Source organism: Vicugna pacos, chromosome 6, assembly GCF_048564905.1.
Source record: "Vicugna pacos chromosome 6, VicPac4, whole genome shotgun sequence".
Lineage (NCBI taxonomy): Eukaryota > Metazoa > Chordata > Mammalia > Artiodactyla > Camelidae > Vicugna > Vicugna pacos.
The window spans coordinates 39,300,365-39,317,228 of NC_132992.1; the positions used below are offsets into that span (position 1 = coordinate 39,300,365).

A 16,864-nucleotide genomic window follows, 5' to 3' on the forward strand; every position below is an offset into this window, starting at 1 on the left:
GTTACTATACTTACTGAAGGGTGTTTATTGGATTTTCTGGGTACATAATAGGAGTAGTTTTTGTTGTTGTTATTAAAAATTAGATAATTAGACGTTGCTATTTAAGGTGCTTTTGTTTGTGGTATAGTTGTTGAAGTCAGGTACACTGTTAAGTTCTGAATAACTGTTTGTAAGATAATAGGGAATCTCCCTAACACTTTGAAGGAAGCTTGAAGATCTAGTGATGATTAAATTGACCCTACCAGTCTTACAAGCAGCCACTTAGTTACTTTCTTGTTTCATGAAAATATAAATTTTAAAAAGCTAAGTAATTCTAGTTTCTTTGTTCTTTGCCTTTTAGTGGGATGCATACTTGGTTTGCAGATATGTGACATGAGCCAAAATACCAAACTTACACAAAGAAGGAGTTATGAATTTGCATACTTTAAATAATGGACTCATTATGTCTATCTCTTGATTAAAGTAATGTGAAAACTAGTCCATGCAGCACATGAGTGATGGCAAAATGAACCCTTGTTGTCAGTCTTTTCTTAAGCAGTCTGTTCAGTCTACGCCAATATAAATACTTAAAGTGAACATTAATTTCTTTCTTCTTGTTTTATTGAAACTGTGATCTTAAATTTGATGTTTGCAAATTGGATGCCATCGACTAGGCTTTCTGGTAAAAATGAGCTACTGGAAATCTTGGAAAGCCTGAAAAGAATACTTTTTTTGTGTGTTGACAAGCTGATCTTAAGCCTCCCAAGAAATAAAATGAATGATAAAGGTGTTCACTTTAAAAAATGTGGGTTCTTGAAAGCCCATCTTATAAATTATTTTCTGTATCTTAGATAAACCTGCCACCGTAGTACTAATTGGCATCATTTTGACATTTTGACATTTTTGTCATGTTAATTTATCCTGTGTATTACTCTCCATTGTAGAAAACACAGTGTAATATGAAATTATCTAATTAACAATAAGAAAAACTGTGAAAGGTTTTTTTTCAGCAGTTCAAATTTTGAGGAGATAGACCAGTGAGCGAAATCTCAGCTTTATAAATGTTCCTCTGTTTTTGGACTTAGCTAGACAACCATGGGGCAATGAACTTCAGGATTGTCCTTTTCTCTTTATTATTTAAGCAGGCACTTGGTAATATAGTTTTCATTTGTTGTTCATTTTAAAACTCCACGTTAAGGTTGACAGATTGTATGTTTATTCACATTCTCTTTTTTCTTTTTTCTTTTTGAGGAGATTGTTAAAGAAAACCCACACTTTTTGTACTTATATGATATTTTAGCCTTGATTACCAAAATAAATTTTACATTTGATTCTAGAGAAGGAAATTCAGTAATTGAAGAAAAATTTCAGTTTATAATAGTTTTGGGTTTCTTAGGCTGAGAATGTTTCTATTCACTTAAAATAACAATAGTGATTTATCTATGTTAGCATGCAAAGTTATGGTAATGGAAAGTCTAGCAAGTTTGTAGAAAGAGTATTGTACAAAAACCTCAACAGGTTGACATTGTAATGGCTGCAAATGACCTGTTGCTTTGGGAACCTAATGGCCTTTACAATAAAATCCATGTATAGTTGGGGAAATTATCATCTAAGTGAATATACCTTTTTATTTTAAAGAGCAAATACCAGTCATTTTTCTCTTTTTTAACTTTCCAAATAACATAATATGCAAATTTCATATTATAGTATAGCCAAACTATAGTCCTAGAAATTGAGTAGAAAGGTTTCAGTTGAAATTACAAGTGAATATTAAGTGGTAGCTGCACACAGAAATGTGTTGTCACATTTCACTAATGTCATATTCTTTTTTGTGACCGTGTTGAGGATTTTCACTAGGCTTTCTCAAATGACTTACTGGTAGAAATCTGCTTTCTTTCAGTTTTGTGATGATAAATTACCTTCAGAATACTCATGAACTTATTACTACTTAGTTTTACTAAAGAATATACTTAGCTAATAAAGTAGGAGAATTAGAAGGCCTGTGAAGAGAGGTTACTAAAATTAAAATGTCAAGTAATTTTACTGAGTATGACACATTGCTTATTAATAATTAACTATGGATTTTTTTTTTGAGTAGGAACCACTTGTCTTCTCTGTTGTGGTAGGGTAGAAATGTTGCACTCACGTCACAGTATTTTACTCTATCTGTCTTAATTAAGGTGTTAAGCATTTTTTAAGTTTAGGAATGAATGTGTGTATGCGCTTATGAGAGAGAAAATGTGGAAAATCAGCTTGAGCAAATGGCCTTTTGTAATAGCACTCATCTCCAGTTAGAACTACAAGGAAGCAACTAAGATTTCTTTAAGGTAATTTAAGTGCATAAAGAGTGAGGGTGAACTCTACTTATTACTGAAGTTACCGTGTTTCCTTCCAGGGTAGAGAGTTAGGGATGTTACTGAAGTTATTGAGATAGACAATTAAATTCTGATCCAGTAGATGGAGCTCCCAAAGCTTCTCATTTATAATTTGCTTCTTCTGATTATTGTCTTGTGGACCCTTGGGTTTCATCTGATGCTAGAGTTCCTCTGATTATCTTTGGGAAATGTCCTGGGGTATATGCCATAGTCACAGTGTTATGGGAATGACTTTTTTCTGGCTGCCTTCCTAGATGATGTTTATAACCTCTTTTATACCTAGAATATTAAGGCAGAGTGATATTCCTAACATAATCAGAGGTTGAAGGAATCTTAAAAAGTTGATTTGGTTTGCTCTGGCTTTAGGCACTTTTATTTCTTTAAAATATCTCAGAGATGAGATTTATATTCTTTGAAGAATCCTATCACCCTAGTTTATCAAAACAAAAGACCATCCATCTCTCTGCTTGGTTCATTGTTTCTTGCATAGGTCATTGAATAGGCTGAATTAAATTCTTGTTTAATGTTGTAAAACCCTTTTCTCTTCCTTTCTTTCCTTCTTTCTCTTTCTTCCTTCCTTCCTTCCTTCCTTCCTTCCTCCCTCCCTCCCTCCCTCCCCCTTTCTTTCTTTCTTTCTTTTGGGTTTTTTTTTTTTTTTTTTTTTTTACAATGCTGAGCTGAAGAATAGGCAGCCTCTTTTCAGAGTTCTACTTGCTTTGCTGCAAACTGTCTTAACCAGGGGTTGTAGCAGGTGAAGTCGTTGAAGAATGCTTTATTTATCTACAGAACAACTAAGTATATTTTAGTAGCTACTGGCTGTTAATTTTGGTTTTCTTTCACAGGGTGGCAGCAAACAGTGTTGACCAGATGTACGTGTACATGTGTCACACAGGCCATACACTTTTGTGTTTATGATTCACTCCTGCCGTGATACAAGGTGGTGTTCTTTAGTTCTGTCAGAGGGCCGCCCTTAACATGTGTCGATTAATAGTAGGCATGGTGGTAATGCGGCCATGTCTGTTAAGTCTATTGTACTTCATGGTCTCTTTTCCTTGTCTAGTCCCAGGTTAAAAAAACATTTTTTTCCTTCTTATTTCCTAACCTTTTGATCATTTTTGGTGTTTCTCAAAATTATCGGGACATTTTCAATGTCTTCTCTCAGATGAGAAAAATTAAAAGAAACTTACTATTGTTAGGTAGTTGGGGGGGAATAGCTTACAATTTTATTTGTAATACTCTATATAACCTCTGAAAGTTTTTCCTTTTTAAAATAGAACCCATTATTGCTGATTCAAAGTTACTTTAATAATTGAATGGTACTTTAAAAACTTTTTAGGGATACTTTAAGAAAACATATGCTGCTTTTGTCCCCTTTTTTCTTTTTGGGTTACCAGTGAGTAAAGCATTTAAAAAAGGAAAGTAGTTTGGTGAAAGTAGGATGTAAAATGAGTTTTGAAGGTGAAAGATGTGGGGAATATTCATCCATGAATTGGGGACTCCATGGGAAAAGGCAAGGGGCCATTAATAATGAAGTTATACCAAGGGGCATGAAAAGTATTGATGGTCTAGATTTGTTGAGGCTAGCAGGAGAAAAGAGAAATTAGACAAGCTACCAAAAAAAAGTGATGAAAAAAGGCATCTTTTTCACTTTCCTTCTGGACTTCCACTTTAGATTTTGTGTATGTTGTATGCATTTTTACAGGGTAATGAACTGAAATGACATCTCGTTTATCAAAATTGGATAGATCTTGTACACCCATGTTCTTAGCAGCATTATTCACAGTAACTAAAATGTTGAAGCTACCCAACTGTCCATCAGTGGATGAAGGGATAAGCAAAATGTGCTGTATACATGCAACATATCATTCAGCCTTAAAAAGGAAATTCTGACATATCCTGCAACATGGATGAACCACCAGGAAGCTGTGATAAGTGAAATAAAGCCAGTCACAAAAAAGAGAAATATTGTATGATTCCCCTTAAATGAGGCACTTAGTGTAGTCAACCTCATAAGGACACAAAGTAGAATGATAGTTGCCAGGAGCTGGGGGGAGGGGAACATGGGGAGTTACTGTTTAATAGGTATAGAGTTTCAGTTTTACAAGATGAAAAGAGTTATGCAGGTAGATGATGGTGATGGTTGGACACCATTATATTTAATACCACTGAACTGTACACTTTAAGATGGCAAATTTTATATTACATATGTTTTACCACAATGAAAAAAAATTGGGGGAAGAAATTGGCTAGATTTGCTCTGGCAGTAGTACCGGCAGTGGACGTAACAGTACAGGGTTTCTTCAATAAGTATCTATGGTATCGAGCCTGTGAATCGGTCTGCTCTTCAAAAGAGCAGTCGTTACAGAACTGGGAGAAAGTAGAATAGTGATGTTTCTTTGGGAGACCTAGTTAAGCTTAGCTATAAGCCTTCTCTAATTTCCAGTTTGGAAATTTCACTGGCCTACAAGTTTTTATGTATGTCTCCTAAAATTATATTTTCATAGCACAAAAATTGATAGAACCTATTATTTTTAAAATTCTTAATGTTAGTGTTACCGATATTAGCATTTGTAACATTACCAGTGTTATCAAGCCCTCTGTGATCTGGTCCCCGCCTTCAACCTCAGTTCCAACAAGGTAGCCTTGTTACTCAGTGAACACCAGTCAACAGTGGCCTCTGTTTCTCAAAAATGCCGTGCTCTGTGCTGAGGACCCTCACGTATTTTATTCTCTCTGCCTAAAATGCCTTCCACTGCTACTGTCTTCCACCTCTACCCCACAACTAATTTCTGCCTGTCAGGACTCAGTTTTAGTGTTTGCTATTCCATGGCTCCTTCTCTGACTCCTCACTCTGCTTATTGCGGTTGCAAGGGTAGAGTTTTTGAGTTATCTGTTTAATTTTTAAAATTCTCTTCTACTAGGCAGTATAGCATCCACAGAGCAGAGGCCTTACGGCTTTTATTTTGCTTTTGTTTTTGCTTTTGCTTTTGCTTTTGCTTGGTGATATAGTAGATGCTTAATAAATCTTAGTTGAATAAATGAAGACGTTTCTTGCTAAATTTCTTGTCTATCAGCTGCATACTTAACTTTCTCTTTTGGGTATATGAGTGACTTAATTTGCAAACAATATATATATTTTTATGAATAAGAAAGACCGTTTTAAGACATTATTTAGCAGTTAATTTTTGTGACATGTCTGAATGATTGTCTTTTGCTACTTTTTTCCCATTTTTAGGAAAAGAGGAAGAACCTATGTGGTTAATAATTGGACATTTGAGAATTATGTTACATGGAGTGAAATGATTGCTCATGTTGTTTCAGTGTGGTAGGACAGTGCCAATCTTGCCTGATATTTTAGCTTTGATACGTTGAGCATAGATTTGCATACTTATAAGGGGTAGAGTCCTGTGGGGCCTGAATTTGGGTCATGATGGAAAGAGCAGTGTTCAGAATGCCAGCTCTGGGACTAACAGCCTGGAAAAAAGAAGGGACTAGTAGCTGAGCATACTCCATTGTACTTTTCTTCAGACCATCCATATTGCCAGGCTAAAATAGTGCATGGACCAAGATTATTATTTGAGTGTGTTAGTACAAAGGTCTTATTTGAGACTATTCTGGAGATTGGCATTTGTAATAGGTTTGGAGAAATGATGGGTGAGGAAGCAGTGACAGTAAGGTTTTGATTTTATTCTGCTGTCTCTGAGGTCTTTCAATTAAGGAAAAGAAAGCAGAAATAGTAGCTTGCAATTTAATGGGCTTTGGGATCTCCCTTGCAGTGTACAAACCACAAACTTTCCTTGAAGTGGTAGAATGTTTTAAACTGGGCTTCCCAGAAAGCAGAGCTCTTTGTACTACTTATTTATTAGGGAGTGCAAAACCAGACGGAGGGAGGAGGAAAGAAAGGAGAACCAATATGAAAATGTGCTATCAAGCTGGCTGTTGCTAACTGACATAGCTTACTTGACTGCATGGGACTGTATAAACTCCATCTCAGGGCAGTCTATCTGGGAGAAATGGGGAAGAATTTATCTAATTTTATCCATCTTCCATTGACCAAAGGCTCACCTCGGGAGGTATTAACTCACTTGTATTTCCAAGTTCTGTATGAGTGAGTCCTGGCAGAGTCCTGTGGTGTCTGGCAGTGTCCTGTCTTTGGCATCAATGTGGAAGTTTTAGGGTGGAAGGTGAGAGGCACACAGCATATAGGATGAAACAAGGTACTGTCAGATATTTCCTCTGTGACATTGGTCAGAGCCCAAGCAGAGCTGGTTGCCAAAGTGGTGGCTGGAATGAGAGATGAGTGAGACCAAGAGGATCTGGAGTGATGCGTGTGGGTTCCTAATACATGGAGTTGGAGGCAGGAAGCTGAGTATCAAATTCTAGATTTGAAAATGTGGTTTCTTTATGCTTGGGGCTTCTGGGGGACATGTAATACTGATCAGTTGTAGGTATAATAGTATCATGGGGATTGGGTTCCTAATATAAGGGCTAAGTTTTACTAATGGTTATAAGATAGAGACAGATCCAGCTATAAACCTCTTATTTCTTACTGATCCAGAAGCTTCGCATGAGCAAGAATGTTCTTATTGTCAGCTTGGGCAAGAATAGTAACTAAAAATAAGATGCCAGTCTTAGTAATCAGGAGGACCTGAGTTCATATGGCTCTGTTTGGATATTTTAGTAGGTACCATAGTCATTGGACAAATACTTGGGGCTTTTTTCTTATAAATATTTATCACAGATTCTGTATCTGAGGAAGGATATATACATACATCCATATATACATGTATATAGTTAAGTAGAGCATTCTTAAAAATTTTGTTACTTACAACTTAACTATCACTGGCTTAAAATAAAAATCTTTTCTTTTAAAATAAACTTACTTATTTTAAACCTAGCTTTAAAATTTGCAGTTGTTACAAAAATGAAATGTTGAAGATGTTATTTCCTCTTATTTAGTAAACATTTATTGGATATCTTCTTTGTAGTTAGTAGGCATGAGAAATACTTGGTTCTTTTGCTATCAGCTCAAATAAGACTTGATCCCTGCTCTCAGGAGCTTATAGTAAGACATATTAGCCAGTAATTATAAGCATCATAAGCATAAGTAAATGCTGTAATAGAAGTATAAGCATGTTTTTTGTGAACCCAGAGGTGGTGATTCTAAACTGGGGGTTTAGGAAAGAATTCCTGAAAGAGGTAATTTTTGAGCTAAGTTTTGAAAAATGGATGAGTCAAGTGTTTGTTGTAAGAAAGGGTTTGAGATTGAAAGTGAGGGGGGCAGTCCAGACAGAGGGAATATCATGTGTTAAAAGCTTACAGAAGGCAAGTTTGGCATGGCAGAAGTGAAGAGTCTCTGTAGGTGACTTGAAAGAATAAGATTAGGGCCAGAAAGGTAGGTCACAGTACTATTATAAATGCCTTCTTGTGCTTGTTTGAGGAGCTGAAGTGTAATTCTAAAGCTATGAAAAGCTATCATGAATTTTAGGGAGGTGAGTGACACTCAGTTTAGAATTTTAAGAGCATCATCACTTTGGCAACATTGTGGAGGAAAGGTCATAGGACCAGATGAGAGGTAGGGCCAGTTAGGATGATATTATGGTGATCCAGATGAGATGTAATGAGGCCTGACTTAAGTCTGTGGTAGTAGAAATGGAGAGGGAGGGACCTAACTGAGAGATATTAAAGAGATTGAATGAATAGGGTTTGGTAATTCATTGAATATAATGAATAAAAGATCTTTTCAATGGCTTCTGGATTTCTGGGTTGAGTGACCGTATAGATAGTTGTGTCACTCATTGAGATGGAGTATATAGGAAAAAGGAATAAATTTAAGGAAAACAGTGATGAGTTAGGGTTTATATTGAATATGATGTTCAAAGAGTTTGTCAGCAGGTGATTGGAATGTGTTGAGAGTTACGAAATTTGGGCTAAAGATACAGACTTGGGAGTTAGCAGTATATATAGGTGATAGTTAAAGTTGTTAGTTTAGATAAGCGATTCTCAACCAGGGGTGATTTTGCACCACCACCCACCTCAGCCCAGGAGACATTTAGCAATGACTAGAGACATTTTTGATTGTCACAACTGGGGCTTCTAGTGGGTAGACACCAGAGATAGTGCTAAATATCCTGCAGTGCATAAGACATCCCCCCACAACAAATTATTTTCTGGTCCAAAATGTTAGTTCTGCAGGGGTTGATAAATCTTCATTTAGACAAGGTAACCCAGAAGAGTTTTAGAGGGAGTCAAGTATAAAACTGAGAATAGAATTTGGGGCAATAACTGAAGATTATCAGAGAAAGACTGAGAAGGAGTGACTAAAGAAGTAGAAAGAAGACAAGGAAAAAAACCTTACCCTGGAATCCAAGGGGGAGTTTTAGGAAGAAGTAACCAACATTTTTAGGCTGGCTAAATAAGAATTAAAAATTATATTTTAAGTTTGACAACATGTCCAAGTTTTCCTTATGAAACTACTATTTTGAAGACATCTGTGTACAACTTGTACTTTCTTGAAGAAATATATTTTATAAAGTATATTTGGCCTCTGGGAAGCCAGTCATTTGGGAATTATTTACTGAGCATGTCTATAATGGTACTGTGCTCTGCTCCAGGGAAAAAACATAAGTAAGATGTAAACTCTATTCTTGAGGAGCTTACAGTGGAAGAGATGGGAAATGTCAGCACACTAAGTACTGTAGGAACGTATGAACAGAAAGCGTGGAAACAGAGAGGAACTTTTAATCTTTCTGTGATATAGTCCAGCCAAACCTGGATCCTGATAAGTCTTAAAAGGGCAAGACACTTGGGCATATTAGAAAAATTTAATTGAAAAGATTATGTTTATCTTTTTAATTTTGGTGTTAAAAACGGATATTAGGCTATGGGTGATATATTCTTTGTCATGAGCAAAGTATGTATGCAGGATGTTTCTTTTATAAATTACAGTATAATCTACCACCTACTACCTCCACCCCAAAATAGCCCTTTATTTTTAGCATGCGCTTGAGACGTGGTCCCATTTCTATAACCTTCCTCCTTCCTCTCTACCCATTTGGGTTTCTTTGTAGTTCCAGGCAGAGACTGGAAATGGTGGTTGTAACTGAGGGCTGTGGGGAGTTGAGGGTTTTCTGGAGAATCTGTAAGTTTGTTTGTTTGTTTGTTTACTTAGTAAGTTTATTCTAGAGTTGGCTTTTCCTCTTATTTATCCTTTTCCTGTAAAACAAACCACAGTCATCTACCTCCTAATCCTGGGTTGGACCACGGATGAAGTGAAACTTTTTCCCACAAATCTGTATGTTTTCAGTGTCCCTGTTTTTGATTATAGATCTAATCACTCTACTTCCATAGTATTCCGAGTGTTCCATTATAGCATCAAATAGTGCATAGTTCTCAAACTTTTTGGTCTCTGGGGCCCTTTATGCTCTTAAAAAATCACTGAGGATTCCCTACAGCTTTTATTAATGTAGGTGATATTTATTGATATTTACCAAGTTAAAATTAAAAGTGAGAAATTAAAAAAACTTATTTGTTAATTCATTTCAAGTAACAACAGACTCAAACTTGTTAACATAAATAACTTTTTAATGAAAAATAACTATATTTTCTGAAGTAGAAAATTAGTGAAAAAAGTGGCATTGTTTTATATTTTTGTAAATCATTTTAATGTCTGGCTTAATAGAAGACTGCTAGATTTTCGTATCTACTTTTTCTTTAAATCTGTTGCAATATGTTATTTTGGCTGAAGTGTATGAGGAAATTCCAGCCTCACACAGACATGTAGTTAGAAAAAGGGAAGGATATTTTAATAGTTATTTGAAATACACATCAATTTTCCTCTCTGATACTACACCAAAATTTGACAAGTGATAGTTTCTTAAAGATTAGCTAAAATGTGGACTCTGAGACCGTATCAGTAAACTTTTCATAGTCTGTTATATTAAAATCTTTGGTCTATCTTAGAGTTTGAATTGGATTTTATTCTATCATATGTTGGTTTAGAAAATGTTAGTGTATTGATTTATGCTGGTCTTCTAAATATTTACATATTTTATTATATGATATTTTAAAAATCCAGTTGTTAGTATGGTATTGTGACTGATCGTATTAGTCATACAATTCTTTAAGTACTGGGAAGCTGTCAAATTCATGGTGGCCAAAAGGCCACAGGTTTTCCAAAAATTCTAATTTTACTTGGAAGCTTTAATTTTGTTATAGCTTTAATTTTGTGTGGGCACCAAATGTTGTTAATTGTGTTATTTGTAGTGATGGGCTTATTTCATTTTGTATGTCAAATACCTAAATCTGAGCAGCCATTTTTTTTTAAATTTAAGTATTGTCAGTTGACAAGGTTGTGTCAGTTTCTGGTGTACAGTATAATATTTCAGTCATACATATACATACATATATTTGTTTTCATATTCTTTTTCATTATAAGTTACTACAAGATATTGAATATAGTTCCCTGTGCTATACCAAAGACATTTTTTGTTTATGAACAGCTGTTGTTTGTCAGCTTGCCTTTCAAGTAAAAATGGTGTTTCATGCCAAATACATCCAGTTAACTTACAATTGAAACAACTGCACGTGTGATTTCCCTTGGGATTGTAATTCAGTGTGCTGCAGAGGTGCTTTGTGTTCACTTCCCATTTTGTCACACGGAATGTTAAAAAGATGTGTACTCAGGGGTCAAGATTTAATAAATGAAATAATTTTCACTACTTCACCCAGGACATTCTTCAGTGAAACTGGTGTTTATTCTTACTGTAGTTCATGGTGGGGAAGAACATGGTGGCTGCCAGTACAGTTTCGTGCCATTGCCTTGATTTGCGCTAAGGTCCTGTCAGTTTTACCCATCATTGCTTTTAGGCCATCAGTGCAAAAGTCAACCCAGTGAAAGGCCAAATAATATGTTAGTATTTTTACGAAAATAGTCTTACCCTCTTGCATCATCTGAAAGGTTCTTGGGGAATCTCCAGAGGAGCAGAGACTACTAGAGATCTTCTGGTTTAATGGGAAGTTCTTCAACCAGTATTAAGAAGTCTTGGCTTCTAGTTTAGTAATGCTTATTATGGATTTCCGGTAATTATTGACTTCATTTTTGTTTTCTTCCTTTTTTAAAGTAATGTGGAAGTGAGTGGTTTACAAATGAATTAGTTTGAGTCTAAAGTCTGGAAATGTTATTTAAGTGTGGCACTTTGTAAACAAGTCCTGTAGAGACTTGAAGTAGGTTTTTTTCTCTACATTTATTTTGTTTACTATACTGGTATAACGTGCCTGAAATTGATAACCTATTTTTGAAAACTTTCTAAGTAATTTTTCAAAAATATAATACGTGAATATGATCAACGACACAAACTCTGCAGTCATGTTAGAATATGGACTATAAGATAAAAAAAAATGTCCTCAAGCTGCCTGTAATCTGATTAACACTCAGAAATAGCAGTACGGTGTATTTTATGCTACCACATTACTGGTTTAAAGGATATGGGAGACCAGAGAGGGCAAGATTGAAGTCTGGGGAGGTAGGGAATGGCTTCATGAATTTAATAGAATTAAATTGGACCTTAACAGAAATGGGGAAACATTATGAACCAAGGTGCAAAGAGAACACGTCATACTTCTCAGTTAAGCTTTTCCCTTCTCATGCAAACAGCTGTTCCCAGTTTCCTTCTTACCTTCCCTCTTCCCTTTCTCTGGTTTGGGACATAATTTTTCTTATGCTTCTTTTCTTTGGACCACTCTGAGGCCTGTGATTTGTGCTGCTATTAAGACAGTGTGGTGTGGTGGAAAGATCTTGGATTTGGGGTGTCACTGACCCAACCCCCAAATCTGATGGCACCGTTTCCTCTTGTGTACGCATGGGCAAGTTCCACAACTTTGAAAACAGTATGAAAAATAGTGAGATAATAAATTTAAAGGTTCTCAAGAAATGCTAACTGCCTTTCACCATTGTTGCTAGTAGTCAGTAGCATTAGAGGATGCATCAGTTAAGATGATAGCATGCTGTGATGAAGTTTATCTGTTAGACCAGGAGAGCCAAAGACTTACTACAAGGGAGGCAGTAAGATACAGTTGTTACCATGGATTTTAGGATCTGAGAGACTTCCAGTCAAATCCTGACTGCAGGCTATGTTATTACCTTGTTTACTTTGGGCAAGTTGACTTAAACTCTCCATGCTTTAGTTTATTTATACAACAAATGGAAATGGTTTTTAGAAGATTGTCAGCAAGGCCCACCTAAGTATTTGTTCCTTCTTTAATTGAATATGATTTTGTTCAGCCTCAATTGTCATGAATATCTTGACACACTCTGCCCAGTTCAGGAGATACATCCATACAAAACGGACTAAAATATTTCTTGTCTAGTTCTTTACAGAAAAAGTTTGCAAGTTCCTGTCATATGCAGTTAAATTACTTGGAATCAGTTTGATTCTTCTGAGGCTAACTTTTGAACTTTGGGTTTGTGCAAAGCAGCCTTTAGGCTAGGGCTAATTTACCCCAGTACTACCGTGATAACTTTCTGAAGACTACCATGTATTCTGGGATCTTTCTTCTTTGGTTGGTGGAAACATAAAAACTATTCCCAGCTGTGTGTGATCTTTGGGAGTTGTATAGTTGGCATCTCTCTGCGAATTCATTCCTTAGTCCCAGGGAGTTTCCTCTCACTCGTGTGCAGATGAGCGTTTAGGCAAAGATTCCCAGGTCCCCTGTGCACTTCTCTGGAGTTCTCTGTATTGCGCCCTCCTCTCTGATACTCTGCCCCATAAATTCTTGCTTCCTTGGCTTCACGTAATGCTGATTCTTTTTTCTCAATTCAGAAATGTTACTGGGCTGTGAATTCCCCCTTCCTGTGCTACAGACAGGAAGCTGCCTTTAAGACAGTTAACAGGGGCAGTCACATTCACAGGGCTCCTCTCCTTGTTTCCCTTCTTTCAAGGATTCTGGTCTTCCTGCCTGTTGTCCCATGTCTGAAAATCTAGTTTTATATGTTTTGGTCCAGTTTTCTAGTTTTTCAAAGTGTGTATGTGTTGTCAGATGAGGGGCAGGGGTCCCGGGGGGCTAGTTATAGGGTAAATCCTACTTTTCCTTTTTTATGTTCAGAAGGAAACTTATGTTCAGAGTTTTTCTTTCTTCTGTTTTCTCCCCCTATATACTCTCTAGGAAGTCAGATGAGTCCTTTATCTTTTTCTTGGTAGCAGTTAAATGCCATAGTCATTTGTATTAGTCTGGGTTCTTCAGAGAAAGAGAACCAATAGGATAGATAGATAGATAGATAGATAGATAGATAGATAGACAGATAGATAGTTAGATAGTGAGGAATTGGTTTATGTGGTTAAGGAGGGTGAAAGTCCCAAAATGTGCAATCAGCAAGCTGGAGACCCAGGAAAGCTCTTGGTATAGTTCTAGTCTAAGGCCAAAGGTGTGAGAACCAGGAGAGCTGATGGTGTAACTTCCAGCCTGAGTCTGGAGGCAGGAGAAGACTGATGTTCCAGCTTGAAGACTTGGCAGAAAGCGCATGTTCTCCCTTACTCTGCCTTTTTGTTCTTTTCAGGCCTTCAGTGGATTGGATGAGACCCATCTGCATTGGGGGGGGCAGTCTGCTTTACTCGTTGATTCAAATTTTAGCGTCATCCAGAAAACCCTCACAGACACACCCAGAATAATGTTAAACCAAATTTGGATACCCTGTGACCCAGTCAAATTGACGTGAAATTAACCATCACACCACAGACTGTCCCAGTTTTGCCTTTCATCTAATTTGTGGAATCATGAATCTTGATAACGCTAAATGCATTACCTGAAGTCCTGTTTCTTCTCACTGTGGAGATTATCCCTGACTTTCTAGTGTAATTTCCATCTCATTTCAAAGATCTGTATCCTGGGATCACTTTCCAACAAAAACACATAAGCACTTTCTAAATTATTTGAGAGGGACTATTTACAAATACGTGGAAGAAGGGTAGGGAGACCACAAGAGAGAGGATAACTGTTGATAACAGTTAAGCAGTTATTACCTCAAGGCCTGAAGAGGTGAGGGGAGAGAGCATATCCAAACCTGAAAGGAGACCGTCCTTGTAGAGATGTCCGTGTTCGGAGGAGGAGTAACACTTAGTGGAGGGCCCCAGCCAGCCCAAGATCACCCCACAGAGAGAAATTAAATACCCTGATGGCCTCCTCCTTCCTCTTTCTGATCTGCTTTTTAAAAAACGTTTGCATTTTATTATTACTAATGAAGAAAAGCATCTTTTCTTATGATTACAAGCCATTTATATTTTATTTTCTGTAAAATGCCTGTTCAAGTCTTTCCTCCCCTTCTTTTGGCCAATTTAGTTGTCTTTTTTTCATAATACTAATCTGCTTTTGATGCAGTCCATAAAAGAACCCCTGGGTCAGAGGGCAGGGGGAACTGGGAGGACAAATGGCAAATAATCAGCCAAGACAGGGGAGCTGGGTTATAGTAACTGCCTGGCCCCTTTCCTTCAGAAACAGAGGTGTTTCAAGATGCAAACCTAGGACTTGAGATGAGAGGAAATCCAACTTACAGATCGTCATCTTCTTGCCTTTCTGTGTATATGCATGCACTGAAGAATTGATGAAAGCAGGGAGGGAGAAATAATGTTGGAGTATCTAATTTGATTAAGTGCATCAGCAGGTCTCTGTTATTTTATAGATAAGGAGGGTAATATAAAACACTAATAAAATTTGCCCAAGGTAATAGACCAGAATCTAGATACTCCATAACCCACAATATATTTGTGCATAAGAAAATTATCAAGAGGAAAAGAGAAAAAAATATTGATGTGTATCAGTGTTTATTCAACTTTGAAGTATAATAGTGGCAATTATTTATGTAAGCTGTATTTCTATGTAAACTATATGTTACATGCCTCTTTTACTTTAAACTCATTAATAGACATGAATGGATATTTTAGGTTTAACTCAGTCTTTTTATAAATCATTAAGAAGGATCTTGGTGGAAGTGTGAATCATTCCTTCTTGTAAACAGAGACTGAGAACATTTAATGTATGATATTTGGTAATTATTGATGAATTTAGAACATTGGGGAAAGAGGCTGCTGCCCTGCTTTTTGGCTATGTATGAAACTCTCTGTTAATTTGAAAATAATGGAATCCAGGAATATATGTATGTATATGCATGACTGGGACATTGTGCTGTACACCAGAAATTGACACATTGTAATAGACTGTACTTCAATTAAAAAAAACCAAAATAATGAAATCCACAAATATGTGATAAGTGATGGTCTAGCTTCTGTCAAACACCTCTGGTGAGGTATTACTATTTCATAATAGCTCTATTTATTGTTAGTATTTTGAACAAAAATATGCCTTCTTATAACTTTCACATGCTTTTACTAGTTCTGCCCTCATGAGAACCAACTAATCTAATTCTTTTTCCTTTCATAACCTGTGAAATATTTGTACACCATGATCACAGTTTTTTTTTGTTTTTCAAATAAACAACTTCTGGCTTCAGCTTTGTCTTGTATGAGGCAGTTTTGAGTAAGCGTATCATTCTGATTGTCTTCCTAGCCATGCCTCACTTTGTCAGTATCCTGCTTAAATAAGGTTGCCCAGATTTGAGCATTGTTTCTAGGCATATTCTGAAGTGTTGTAGTGAATGCACTTTTAATCACCTAGTAAAAAATGGTTGGCAATACAGTAGAAGAGGAAAAGCAATAGAATCGGTTCTTTACATTTCTTTGCTTCTTTATGCTTACCTAACTCCCATGGTATGGAAGTAAGGAAACAGCTGGGCTCATCAGATTCTCTTAATCTCTTATTTCCCTATTGCTTGTCTGTGATTTTTTCCCTTAAATAACTTCTTTAGCTCTAAGAAATAGATGAACTGCAATCACTCTAAGATACTTGAATTTATACATTGCAACTTCATTTAGACATATTCATTTTCAAAAAACCCATCAAAATGTGGATTATTTCTTGGCCTTCCTAAGATATCTGGTCATCCTTTGAAAAAATTACTTTGAATCTTTTATGGTAAATAAGGCTATAGAAGTAGCTAGCCATGAAAGTCAAGTAATAAATAATGATAGATATGTTAAGGTTCTGTTTTATAGAGTTGATTTCTATCATACCTAATTGTTGGTTACCATTTGTAAAAGCAACAGAAATAAACTATAAACTAATTTTTCTGTGCGTCTTTTCTGCCAATAAAATGAATGTAGCATTGTGGCATTGAGCCAGATAGATAAGAAAAGAAAGCAAAATCCAGTCAATAAAGAGATTAGTTGAATCTCAGTATATGTACAGAATATCACAAATTCACAGCAGGCAATTAAATGTTGTGTTGGGAGGTTGCTTACAAAATTGAAGGAATGTATGATAAGAAAAGGCATTGGCTTGAAAAGTCCTTGTAGTATTAAACAAAACAAAACAAAACAAAACAAAACCACACAACAAAACTTAGCATACTAACCAGGTAGTGCACTTTCCTGGAAGAAGCCCCTAGATTCTGTGACACTGTT

General features: G+C 36.2%; 1 protein-coding gene across 4 annotated transcripts in view; it reads left to right on the forward strand.

Moving 5' to 3' along the window:
• Positions 1-16,864, forward strand: part of NUBPL (NUBP iron-sulfur cluster assembly factor, mitochondrial) — a 242,682-nt gene that overhangs the window by 106,395 nt on the left and 119,423 nt on the right. The gene's annotated exons all lie outside the window — the stretch shown is intronic.